Source organism: Argopecten irradians, chromosome 1, assembly GCF_041381155.1.
Source record: "Argopecten irradians isolate NY chromosome 1, Ai_NY, whole genome shotgun sequence".
NCBI classification, from domain to species: Eukaryota; Metazoa; Mollusca; class Bivalvia; order Pectinida; family Pectinidae; genus Argopecten; species Argopecten irradians.
The window spans coordinates 59,566,925-59,579,982 of record NC_091134.1 but is presented as its reverse complement, the minus strand read 5'-3'; positions in this window follow the sequence as shown (position 1 = coordinate 59,579,982).

Below are 13,058 nucleotides of genomic sequence, written 5' to 3'. Positions count from 1 at the left end.
CATGGGACCATGATAAACAGTCAGACCTCCTTGTTCATGGGACCATGATAAACAGTCAGAGTTCCTTGTTCATGGGACCATGATAAACAGTCAGACCTCCTTGTTCATGGGACCATGATAAACAGTCAGACCTCCTTGTACATGGGACCATGATAAATAGTCAGACCTCCTTGTACATGGGACCATGATAAACAGTCAGACCTCCTTGTACATGGGACCATGATAAACAGTCAGAGTTCCTTGTTCATGGGACCATGATAAACAGTCAGACCTCCTTGTTCATGGGACCATGATAAACAGTCAGACCTCCTTGTACATGGGACCATGATAAACAGTCAGACCTCCTTGTTCATGGGACCATGATAAACAGATAGAGTTCCTTGTTCATGGGACCATGATAAACAGTCAGATTTCCTTGTTCATGGGACCATGATAAACAGTCAGACCTCCTTGTTCATGGGACCATGATAAACAGTCAGAGTTCCTTGTTCATGGGACCATGATAAACAGTCAGACCTCCTTGTTCATGGGACCATGATAAACAGTCAGACCTCCTTGTTCATGGGACCATGATAAACAGTCAGACCTCCTTGTTCATGGGACCATGATAAACAGTCAGAGTTCCTTGTTCATGGGACCATGATAAACAGAGAGTTCCTTGTTCATGGGACCATGATAAACAGTCAGACCTCCTTGTTCATGGGACCATGATAAACAGTCAGACCTCCTTGTTCATGGGACCATGATAAACAGTCAGACCTCCTTGTACATGGGACCATGATAAACAGTCAGACCTCCTTGTACATGGGACCATGATAAACAGTCAGACCTCCTTGTTCATGGGACCATGATAAACAGTCAGACCTCCTTGTACATGGGACCATGATAAACAGTCAGACCTCCTTGTTCATGGGACCATGATAAACAGTCAGACCTCCTTGTTCATGGGACCATGATAAACAGTCAGAGTTCCTTGTTCATGGGACCATGATAAACAGAGTTCCTTGTTCATGGGACCATGATAAACAGAGTTCCTTGTTCATGGGACCATGATAAACAGTCAGAGTTCCTTGTTCATGGGACCATGATAAACAGTCAGACCTCCTTGTACATGGGACCATGATAAACAGTCAGACCTCCTTGTTCATGGGACCATGATAAACAGTCAGACCTCCTTGTTCATGGGACCATGATAAACAGTCAGACCTCCTTGTTCATGGGACCATGATAAACAGTCAGACCTCCTTGTTCATGGGACCATGATAAACAGTCAGACCTCCTTGTTCATGGGACCATGATAAATAGTTAGAGTTCCTTGTTCATGGGACCATGATAAATAGTCAGACCTCCTTGTTCATGGGACCATGATAAACAGTTAGAGTTCCTTGTTCATGGGACCATGATAAACAGTTAGAGTTCCTTGTTCATGGGACCATGATAAACAGTCAGAGTTCCTTGTTCATGGGACCATGATAAACAGACAGACCTCCTTGTTCATGGGACCATGATAAATAGTTAGAGTTCCATGATCATGGGACCATAATAAACAGTCAGAGTTCCTTGTTCATGGGACCATGATAAACAGTCAGACCACCTTGTTCATGGGACCATGATAAACAGTCAGAGTTCCTTGTTCATGGGACCATGATAAACAGTCAGACCTCCTTGTTCATGGGACCATGATAAACAGTCAGACCCCCTTGTTCATGGGACCATGATAAACAGTCAGACCTCCTTGTTCATGGGACCATGATAAACAGTTAGAGTTCCTTGTACATGGGACCATGATAAACAGTCAGAGTTCCTTGTTCATGGGACCATGATAAACAGTCAGACCTCCTTGTACATGGGACCATGATAAATAGTCAGACCTCCTTGTACATGGGACCATGATAAACAGTCAGACCTCCTTGTACATGGGACCATGATAAACAGTCAGAGTTCCTTGTTCATGGGACCATGATAAACAGTCAGACCTCCTTGTTCATGGGACCATGAGATAAACAGTCAGACCTCCTTGTACATGGGACCATGATAAACAGTCAGACCTCCTTGTTCATGGGACCATGATAAACAGATAGAGTTCCTTGTTCATGGGACCATGATAAACAGTCAGAGTTCCTTGTTCATGGGACCATGATAAACAGTCAGACCACCTTGTTCATGGGACCATGATAAACAGTCAGAGTTCCTTGTTCATGGGACCATGATAAACAGTCAGACCTCCTTGTTCATGGGACCATGATAAACAGTCAGACCACCTTGTTCATGGGACCATGATAAACAGTCAGACCTCCTTGTTCATGGGACCATGATAAACAGTTAGAGTTCCTTGTACATGGGACCATGATAAACAGTCAGAGTTCCTTGTTCATGGGACCATGATAAACAGTCAGACCTCCTTGTACATGGGACCATGATAAATAGTCAGACCTCCTTGTACATGGGACCATGATAAACAGTCAGACCTCCTTGTACATGGGACCATGATAAACAGTCAGACCTCCTTGTACATGGGACCATGATAAACAGTCAGACCTCCTTGTTCATGGGACCATGATAAACAGTCAGACCTCCTTGTACATGGGACCATGATAAACAGTCAGACCTCCTTGTTCATGGGACCATGATAAACAGTCAGACCTCCTTGTTCATGGGACCATGATAAACAGTCAGAGTTCCTTGTTCATGGGACCATGATAAACAGAGTTCCTTGTTCATGGGACCATGATAAACAGAGTTCCTTGTTCATGGGACCATGATAAACAGTCAGAGTTCCTTGTTCATGGGACCATGATAAACAGTCAGACCTCCTTGTTCATGGGACCATGATAAACAGTCAGACCTCCTTGTTCATGGGACCATGATAAACAGAGTTCCTTGTTCATGGGACCATGATAAACAGTCAGACCTCCTTGTACATGAAACCATGATAAACAGTCAGACCTCCTTGTACATGGGACCATGATAAACAGTCAGACCTCTTTGTTCATGGGACCATGATAAATAGTTAGAGTTCTTTGTTCATGGGACCATGATAAACAGAGTTCCTTGTACATGGGACCATGATAAACAGTCAGAGTTCCTTGTTCATGGGACCATGATAAACAGTCAGACCTCCTTGTTCATGGGACCATGATAAACAGTCAGACCTCCTTGTTCATGGGACCATGATAAACAGTTAGAGTTCCTTGTTCATGGGACCATGATAAATAGTCAGACCTCCTTGTACATGAAACCATGATAAACAGTCAGACCTCCTTGTACATGGGACCATGATAAACAGTCAGACCTCCTTGTTCATGGGACCATGATAAACAGTCAGACCTCCTTGTTCATGGGACCATGATAAACAGTTAGAGTTCCTTGTTCATGGGACCATGATAAACAGTCAGACCTCTTTGTTCATGGGACCATGATAAACAGAGTTCCTTGTTCAAGTGACCATGGTTAAAATCAGATTAATTTGAATGTCTGTATTGTGATAAATTGGTCAGGACCAGTAAACTATTTGAATGTATAGTATAAACTTGGTCTTAAATTTATACCAATTGAATTTCATGAGGTTTAAGTGTAAACTTATCTGTTCTAGCATACATATTATTTATCTTTTTTCTGTTGCTTATACATATAGAATTGATGCTCCTTTCTGAAGACAGGCTTTTGATTCCATAGCTTAAAGAGACAATTCACTCAGGCAAATTCTTTTACATAACCAATAAGCAAACTATAGCATAAATGTATTGTTCTACATTTCTTATGAAACATATAACGTAAAACATTGACAAATTCCACAACATTGTTAAGTATTTTAATTAATATCGTTGAAATATCAAATCGTTGATCAATACGATTAAGCAGGTACAATATTAACTCTGTACCCATACCCGAGCCAAAGTCACGCACGTTAAACAAATGAACTACATAACCACTGAGAAGGTGATAAAATGATTTTTAGGCAAGACAATTCACCTAATAAGGTAAACACACTACTGTCAGAGCGCTTTGAGCAGTTCTAGCCAAAAGTTGCATTACTTTACGAGCAAGGGACAGGGTTCGGCATACAAGAAGTTCGACCACAGTGTGTAATGGCGGACAGCGAGCAAGTTTGAATATTTCACACACGTGTCACCACCATAGGCGTTTCAGGCATATCACAGTAAAACTGACTGATGTAATTTCCATTAGAAGTTGTTTTATCTGATATATATACAAATTTTAATGTTCTCTTAGAATGAATTGATTCCATAGCTTAAAAGACACCAATATGTATAATACTTACATATAAACATTATTACACTTATACTATAGGTGTCTGTATAACTGCATCAAAAGCCTGTGGTCTGACTTTGTTACCCAATAAACATATTTATACTTGCATTTATACGATATACATAATTAATGAAGTGGAATTAAATTTCTAGCAGAACAAGAGCATTTTTTTCGGTACAATTTTTGTTGTAGTAAATATTTACATTTTTATATGTGTATGTATAGAATGTGTTCATGACCAAAAGTTCATGTAAAGAATGTGCGTTTATGACAGATTTTCAAAGCTTACGCACCTTGAATCAACAAACTTTAAATTTAGCAAATTGTGATTGGTTTGTTTGAATCTGTGGATAGTTTGTACATGTACGGTAGGTCCTCCTCAAACTCAGGATACCGCCATTATCAAGTTTGTAGAGACCAATTTTCTCACTTCCCTGATTTATGTTTTTTCTTTCTTTTTTCACTGAAGTCTGTGATATTGTTATTAATAATTCTTATTCACATATACAATTTATTTTGTAGATGTTCTTATTTTTGTAGACTTTATTAAGTCTATATGTATATCATGTATTTCAAGTGGAGGAACAAATGTAATGATACAATCTGTTGTACGTAGTTCTTCTTTAGTTTGATATTGTGTTTGCTATGTGTTTTGTTATTGTACAGCAGTACATGCAATGTGCCTGGTATATTTATACAGGTAGGTTTTATTTGTTATTACTATATTCTAACTAACCAATTTTAAAGGTGATAAAAGCAGATTTTAAATATGCTATTTTTATGTTGATATTTGTTTATTGTGGTGCACTTTATGATTCCCAACAAAAAATACAGGTTGTATTTGACGTAATTTCAATAAAATATGCTTGAAACGAAGTCCACAATGACCCTTGTCTAGAACGATCGCATCGCTTATCGCCCCTGATATCACCAGGTGGCCGTAGATTTGTGACGTCATCTGAGACAAACAGCTGTGACAAGAGGCGGGAAAATTCAAAGGGAAGTGTTGCGGTATTGGCGATTATAGATAATTTAAAACAGTTGCGCTACGTGTAATTGCTACATTGATAAGTGGAAATGTACAATATACAATCTATAACATACACTGGTATAATAAAAACGATCGTTTACTCATTCTAATTGTCATATTCTGGGTATAAAACTGTTAAGTTCTTTAGGTCAAAAGTCATTTGACATTGTGTACGTTTGTGTCAACTCAAGTTCGAGGAGGTTGCACTTGACTTTTGTCTGTAAATTAAAACTCTTAACATAGACTTTAAAGTTTATATCAACAAGAAGAAATATAAGTTTACAAGAAAATGGACCAAAGTCAACTATGACACGACATGCTACATGTACATACATATAGTGCATATTTATAAAAGTAGACCCCGCCACCCTTCATTCCCTTTCTAAAACCCTACCCGCCTTATGTGTGTACTACACACCTCTATTCCCTATTTGGAACTTAATTCTTCAGAACACTGCACAGAAAGGCTTAGGCTTATTTTTATTTTTCTTAAGTTTTGTAATGAGTTTTACGGATTTATTCAACAAAATTTCGGGGTCGTTTATGAAAATAGAATAATATGTACAGCAGTAACAATACACGCACGACCGATAAAAAGACGGGACAAAACACAGATACTAGGTACAATGACCAAATATGCATGACATGTACTCGTGGCAAGATATGCATGTTTGATAGTTCAACTAACACAGGGCCATGAAACAACCTATTTCTTATAAAACACAAATCATTTACAAGACCGCTTCATTATAAATTGTATTATCTAACTGTGCACAGTTTTGGAAAAAACAAACCTGTCGACCTTAAGGAAATTTTAAAAGTATACGAACAGTCTACAGGAATTTGAGAATAGTTTATATCAATATGGACACACTAGATAGCCTATTGACCATTATGAGAAGATTTAGGGGTCTAAATAAAAAAAATCGGTAAAATTCATATTCTACATATAAGCAAATGTACTATGTAGAATATAACAGGAAATTAATGAGTACGCAAATTGGCCAAATTGGTGAGCATTGTGGTGTTTTGAGGGTTTGAGGGTTACGATTTAGAATGACTGAGATATGAGTTTCACAATGTATTTTGATGATTTTGCGAGCGGCGAAGGCGCGATATTTTGGTGTTTGGGGGTACGAAGGTCTCCCCCGAGAAGGAATTTTTTTTTTACTATTTACAATGGCTGTGATGAGTTTTACGATGTATTTTGATGATTTTAAAGCGTTCTTAACATTGTAATTTTTTTTATTTTAAATTACCTGCATTCAAATGATGATATCATTGTGAATGTCGTCATATCATTATGCAGCCCTGCTCGATCTAAACATACCGGCTTCACACAATCGGCACATTGTTGTGTAACTCAAAGTACAAAGAAATGTAATAATGAATTAATTGTCTTGCTAAGACTTATACACATTTTTTGAAATACATGTAGTAGAATCCCTAAAATGAAGTATGAAAACTGTGCAGGTGGACACTTTTTTCTTTTAAATGCGCAGAACATTTCAGTCTACGAAAATGGGGGGCAAACAGACACAACAAATAAATCATTGTTTTTTCTTTTAATCTGCATGTATTTTTTCTATATCTCCGTATGTTTGTAACGGATGATTTTTTTCATCAAAACGTAGGTCTAAAGAGGTGGGCCGCAATAATTGTCCATTTTCACTACGATTTTATTTTGCACATAAAATTACCAGTATGTATATCAAAACTCCTCGGTTAATTTTATGTGTAAACTATAAATTACAAACATGCACAGTCATATTACTCCAGGGTGGACTGAATGGGAAATTAATACCTATTATTTGTGAAAAATGAACTTATATTTAACCCCTCACATGATACTCCACATGATATATGTACTCGACATTAATGACATCATCATTTACATATAGTGACGTCATTTTATAGGTTATGACGTCAATAATGTGTCATTATGTAGGGGATAAATGCCGCTACCCAATAAGCTGAAATATAACATATCTTTCTCCGTGTGTATTTCCGTAAGTACTAGGACCTGTGGCTAATATCCACATGCATGTTGACAATTCCGCAATCGGCATACAGGCTTCCGGTAGTTGATTGTCTCAGATAACGTCGGATGATAACTCATTGGAACTCAAGGGAGGTAACTCATAGAAAAAAATATGTCGTCAAAAAGATGTGAAGATTGCTTTCATTAATTTTACTCTTTAGAGACAAAATATAAGCAAATATCAAACTGATATATGTTTAAATAGGACATACAAATGTTTCTAGCGTATTATCTCATTTTCCATGTCCCTTCTGTTTTTATCACCTTTAAATGACAAATATGTCAAATTCTCTATACAACTGGAGATCACATTGTATTTATATATATTAAAAGATAGTTTTAAAAGTGTTTTCTTTAAATTCAAAACACTTTTAATTTTTTTCTACAATCTTCTTACATTGTACAAGTGTATATATTGTAGATTCCATACTTTCATTCATATTTATATTTTACAAATATTTCTTGGGCTCTAGGATCATAAAACAATCTTTGAATTTTTTGCAAGGCTAATGAAAAATTATGTCACTTTTGATATTAAGATAACTTGTATTCAAACTTGTATTCAAACTTAACATAGTTTTGGACTTTTAAAAAACTATTTCATGTTCATGGGAATTAAACACTGATCAAATTATTCGATTACCCCGGTATATAGTTTGTGCCCATTTTTGCCTGAATCCATAAAATCTTTAAACCTGTCATTTTAGTGGTATGTATACCATACGGATACAAGTGGTATGTATACAATACGGATACAAAGTGGTATGTATACAATACGGATACAAGTGGTATGTATACAATACGGATACAAGTGGTATGTACACATTACGGATACAAGTGGTATGTATACATTACGGATACAAGTGGTATGTATACATTACGGATACAAGTGGTATGTATACATTACGGATACAAGTGGTATGTATACATTACGGATAGAAGTGGTATGTATACATTACGGATAGAAGTGGTATGTATACATTACGGATACAAGTGGTATGTATACATATGTTCTAGTATAATCAGAGACAGTACAAATTCCTTGTATACTTATAGAAATTTGGTACAATGTGGTATGTTAGATTGTGATTGTGTATGTAAATCATGAAATAGTTTACTAGAATTATCTGTGAATTTTGTATTTTCACATTTAAAATATAAAATGCATTCGGTATGACACATTTTAAAGATTATAAACTAACATGATAACATTTTTATGTTTAAATCATTAGAATGTTATAGCAATTATTTGATACAAAGGGATACCGGTATTTACATTAATTTCTTTTGGTTTATAGAATGCTGTACATTATAACCAGTCGTCAATTATTTATGCTGAGCGTTAGGCAAGCAAAAACTCATTTATAACTAATGGTATGTCTTGGTCAATTAGGATGTTCCTAAAGTGGCAAATGTTTAACAGTAAAGTGAAGTCATGTTTATTTTAGTTGTTCTTTTAAAAGTGAGATTGTTCTTATATTCTCCTAAATTTAGGTCACCTAATTGTGATCATGCAGTTTTGTGAAAATCATGTCATGCCATTTTGAAAATGGCTATGAAATATTTTTTTTTTGAACACATCACTATCTCTATTGTAGATATTAATATTATATAAACTGTTTGTGTATGTGCCAAACTTTAATTTCATCAAAGATGTCATTATTATAAAATTGCATAATTGCCCCAGTAGTCTGATACATTTATGTACATTTTTCATCACTATTGTTTACGGGTCAGGTGTCAAAAGCATTTGTATTATTACAATTGTTACCCATGTGTTTTTGTATTATCAGGCAAGATCGCTTGGTCAAATTGTAACAGAATGTATTATTGTATTATCAGTGAAACTTAGTAACAGACCATTGTTAATTATCAGTGAACTGTAACAGGCCAACATGTTGTTATTTATTATCAGGCTGAACTGTAACATCCATTGTTTTCCATCGGTGAACTGTAACAGACATGATTAGTGTATTATTGTGAAATGTATCAGTGTTACTGTTAGTGTTTGTAACAGACATGTGTTTTGTATTATCAGTGAAATGTGTTTGATTATTCATCAATGAACTGTAACAGACCATGTGTTATTGTATTATCATCAAACTGTAACAGGCCATGTGTTATTGTTATTATCAGTGAACTGTAACAGACATGTGTTATTGTATTATCAGTGAACTGTAAAGGCCATGTGTTGTTGTATTATCAGTGAACTGTAATGTAACAGGCCATGTGTTATTGTATTATCAGTGAACTGTAACAGACCATGTGTTAAATGTATTTGGTGAACTGTAAAGGCCATGTGTTATTGTATTTATCGTGAACTGTAACAGACCATGTGTTATTGTATTATCAGTGAACTGAAACAGACCATGTGTTATTGTATTATCGGTGAACTGTAACAGACCATGTGTTATTGTATTATCAGTGAACTGTAACAGACCATGTGTTATTGTATTATCAGTGAACTGTAACAGACCATGTGTTATTGTATTATCAGTGAACTGTAACAGACCATGTGTTATTGTATTATCAGTGAACTGTAACAGGTACTCATGTGTTATTGTATTATCAGTGAACTGTAACAGACCCATGTGTTATTTAGTATATCAGTGAACTGTAACTGACCATGTGTTATTTAGTATTATCAGTTGAACTGTAACAGACCATGTGTTATTGTATTATCGGTGAACTGTAACAGACCATGTGTTATTATATATTATCAGGTGAAACTGTAACAGACCATGTGTTATTGTATTATCGGTGAACTGTAACAGACCATGTGTTTTTTGTATTATCGGTGAACTGTAACAGACCATGTGTTATTGTATTATCGGTGATAACTGTAACAGACCATGTATTGTATTATCCATGTGTTATTGTATTATCAGTGAACTGTAACAGACCATGTGAACTGTAACAGACCATGTGTTATTGTATTATCAGTGAACTGTAACAGACCATGTGTTATTGTATTATCAGTGAACTGTAACAGACCATGTGTTATTGTATTATCGGTGAACTGTAACAGACCATGTGTTATTGTATTATCAGTGAACTGTAACAGACCATGTGTTATTGTATTATCAGTGAACTGTAACAGACCATGTGTTATTGTATTATCAGTGAACTGTAACAGACCATGTGTTATTGTATTATCAGTGAACTGTAACAGACCATGTGTTATTGTATTATCAGTGAACTGTAACAGACCATGTGTTATTGTATTATCAGTGAACTGTAACAGACCATGTGTTATTGTATTATCAGTGAACTGTAACAGACCATGTGTTATTGTATTATCAGTGAACTGTAACAGGCCATGTGTTATTGTATTATCAGTGAACTGTAACAGGCCATGTGTTATTGTATTATCGGTGAACTGTAACAGACCATGTGTTATTGTATTATCGGTGAACTGTAACAGACCATGTGTTATTGTATTATCGGTGAACTGTAACAGACCATGTGTTATTGTATTATCGGTGAACTGTAACAGACCATGTGTTATTGTATTATCGGTGAACTGTAACAGACCATGTGTTATTGTATTATCAGTGAACTGTAACAGACCATGTGTTATTGTATTATCAGTGAACTGTAACAGACCATGTGTTATTGTATTATCAGTGAACTGTAACAGACCATGTGTTATTGTATTATCAGTGAACTGTAACAGACCATGTGTTATTGTATTATCAGTGAACTGTAACAGACCATGTGTTATTGTATTATCAGTGAACTGTAACAGACCATGTGTTATTGTATTATCAGTGAACTGTAACAGACCATGTGTTATTGTATTATCAGTGAACTGTAACAGACCATGTGTTATTGTATTATCAGTGAACTGTAACAGACCATGTGTTATTGTATTATCAGTGAACTGTAACAGACCATGTGTTATTGTATTATCAGTGAACTGTAACAGACCATGTGTTATTGTATTATCAGTGAACTGTAACAGACCATGTGTTATTGTATTATCAGTGAACTGTAACAGACCATGTGTTATTGTATTATCAGTGAACTGTAACAGGCCATGTGTTATTGTATTATCAGTGAACTGTAACAGACCATGTGTTATTGTATTATCAGTGAACTGTAACAGACCATGTGTTATTGTATTATCAGTGAACTGTAACAGGCCATGTGTTATTGTATTATCAGTGAACTGTAACAGGCCATGTGTTATTGTATTATCAGTGAACTGTAACAGGCCATGTGTTATTGTATTATCAGTGAACTGTAACAGGCCATGTGTTATTGTATTATCGTGACTTAACAGCCATGTAGAACTGTAACAGAACAGCATGTGTTATTGTATTATCAGTGAACTGTAACAGACCATGTGTTATTGTATTATCAGTGAACTGTAACAGGCCATGTGTTATTGTATTATCAGTGAACTGTAACAGGCCATGTGTTATTGTATTATCAGTGAACTGTAACAGACCATGTGTTATTGTATTATCAGTGAACTGTAACAGGCCATGTGTTATTGTATTATCAGTGAACTGTAACAGACCATGTGTTATTGTATTATCAGTGAACTGTAACAGACCATGTGTTATTGTATTATCAGTGAACTGTAACAGACCATGTGTTATTGTATTATCAGTGAACTGTAACAGCCATGTGTTATTGTATTATCAGTGAACTGTAACAGGCCATGTGTTATTGTATTATCAGTGAACTGTAACAGACCATGTGTTATTGTATTATCAGTGAACTGTAACAGGCCATGTGTTATTGTATTATCAGTGAACTGTAACAGACCATGTGTTATTGTATTATCAGTGAACTGTAACAGACCATGTGTTATTGTATTATCAGTGAACTGTAACAGACCATGTGTTATTGTATTATCAGTGAACTGTAACAGACCATGTGTTATTGTATTATCAGTGAACTGTAACAGACCATGTGTTATTGTATTATCAGTGAACTGTAACAGACCATGTGTTGTTGTATTATCAGTGAACTGTAACAGACCATGTGTTGTTGTATTATCAGTGAACTGTAACAGACCATGTGTTTGTATTATCAGTGAACTGTAACAGACCATGTGTTATTGTATTATCAGTGAACTGTAACAGACCATGTGTTATTGTATTATCAGTGAACTGTAACAGACCATGTGTTATTGTATTATCAGTGAACTGTAACAGACCATGTGTTATTGTATTATCAGGTGAACTGTAACAGACCATGTGTTATTGTATTATCAGTGAACTGAAACAGACCATGTGTTATTGTATTATCGGTGAACTGTAACAGACCATGTGTTATTGTATTATCAGTGAACTGTAACAGACCATGTGTTATTGTATTATCAGTGAACTGTAACAGACCATGTGTTATTGTATTATCAGTGAACTGTAACAGACCATGTGTTATTGTATTATCAGTGAACTGTAACAGACCATGTGTTATTGTATTATCAGTGAACTGTAACAGACCATGTGTTATTGTATTATCAGTGAACTGTAACAGACCATGTGTTATTGTATTATCAGTGAACTGTAACAGACCATGTGTTATTGTATTATCAGTGAACTGTAACAGACCATGTGTTATTGTATTATCAGTGAACTGTAACAGACCATGTGTTATTGTATTATCAGTGAACTGTAACAGACCATGTGTTATTGTATTATCAGTGAACTGTAACAGACCATGTGTTATTGTATTATCAGTGAACTGTAACAGACCATG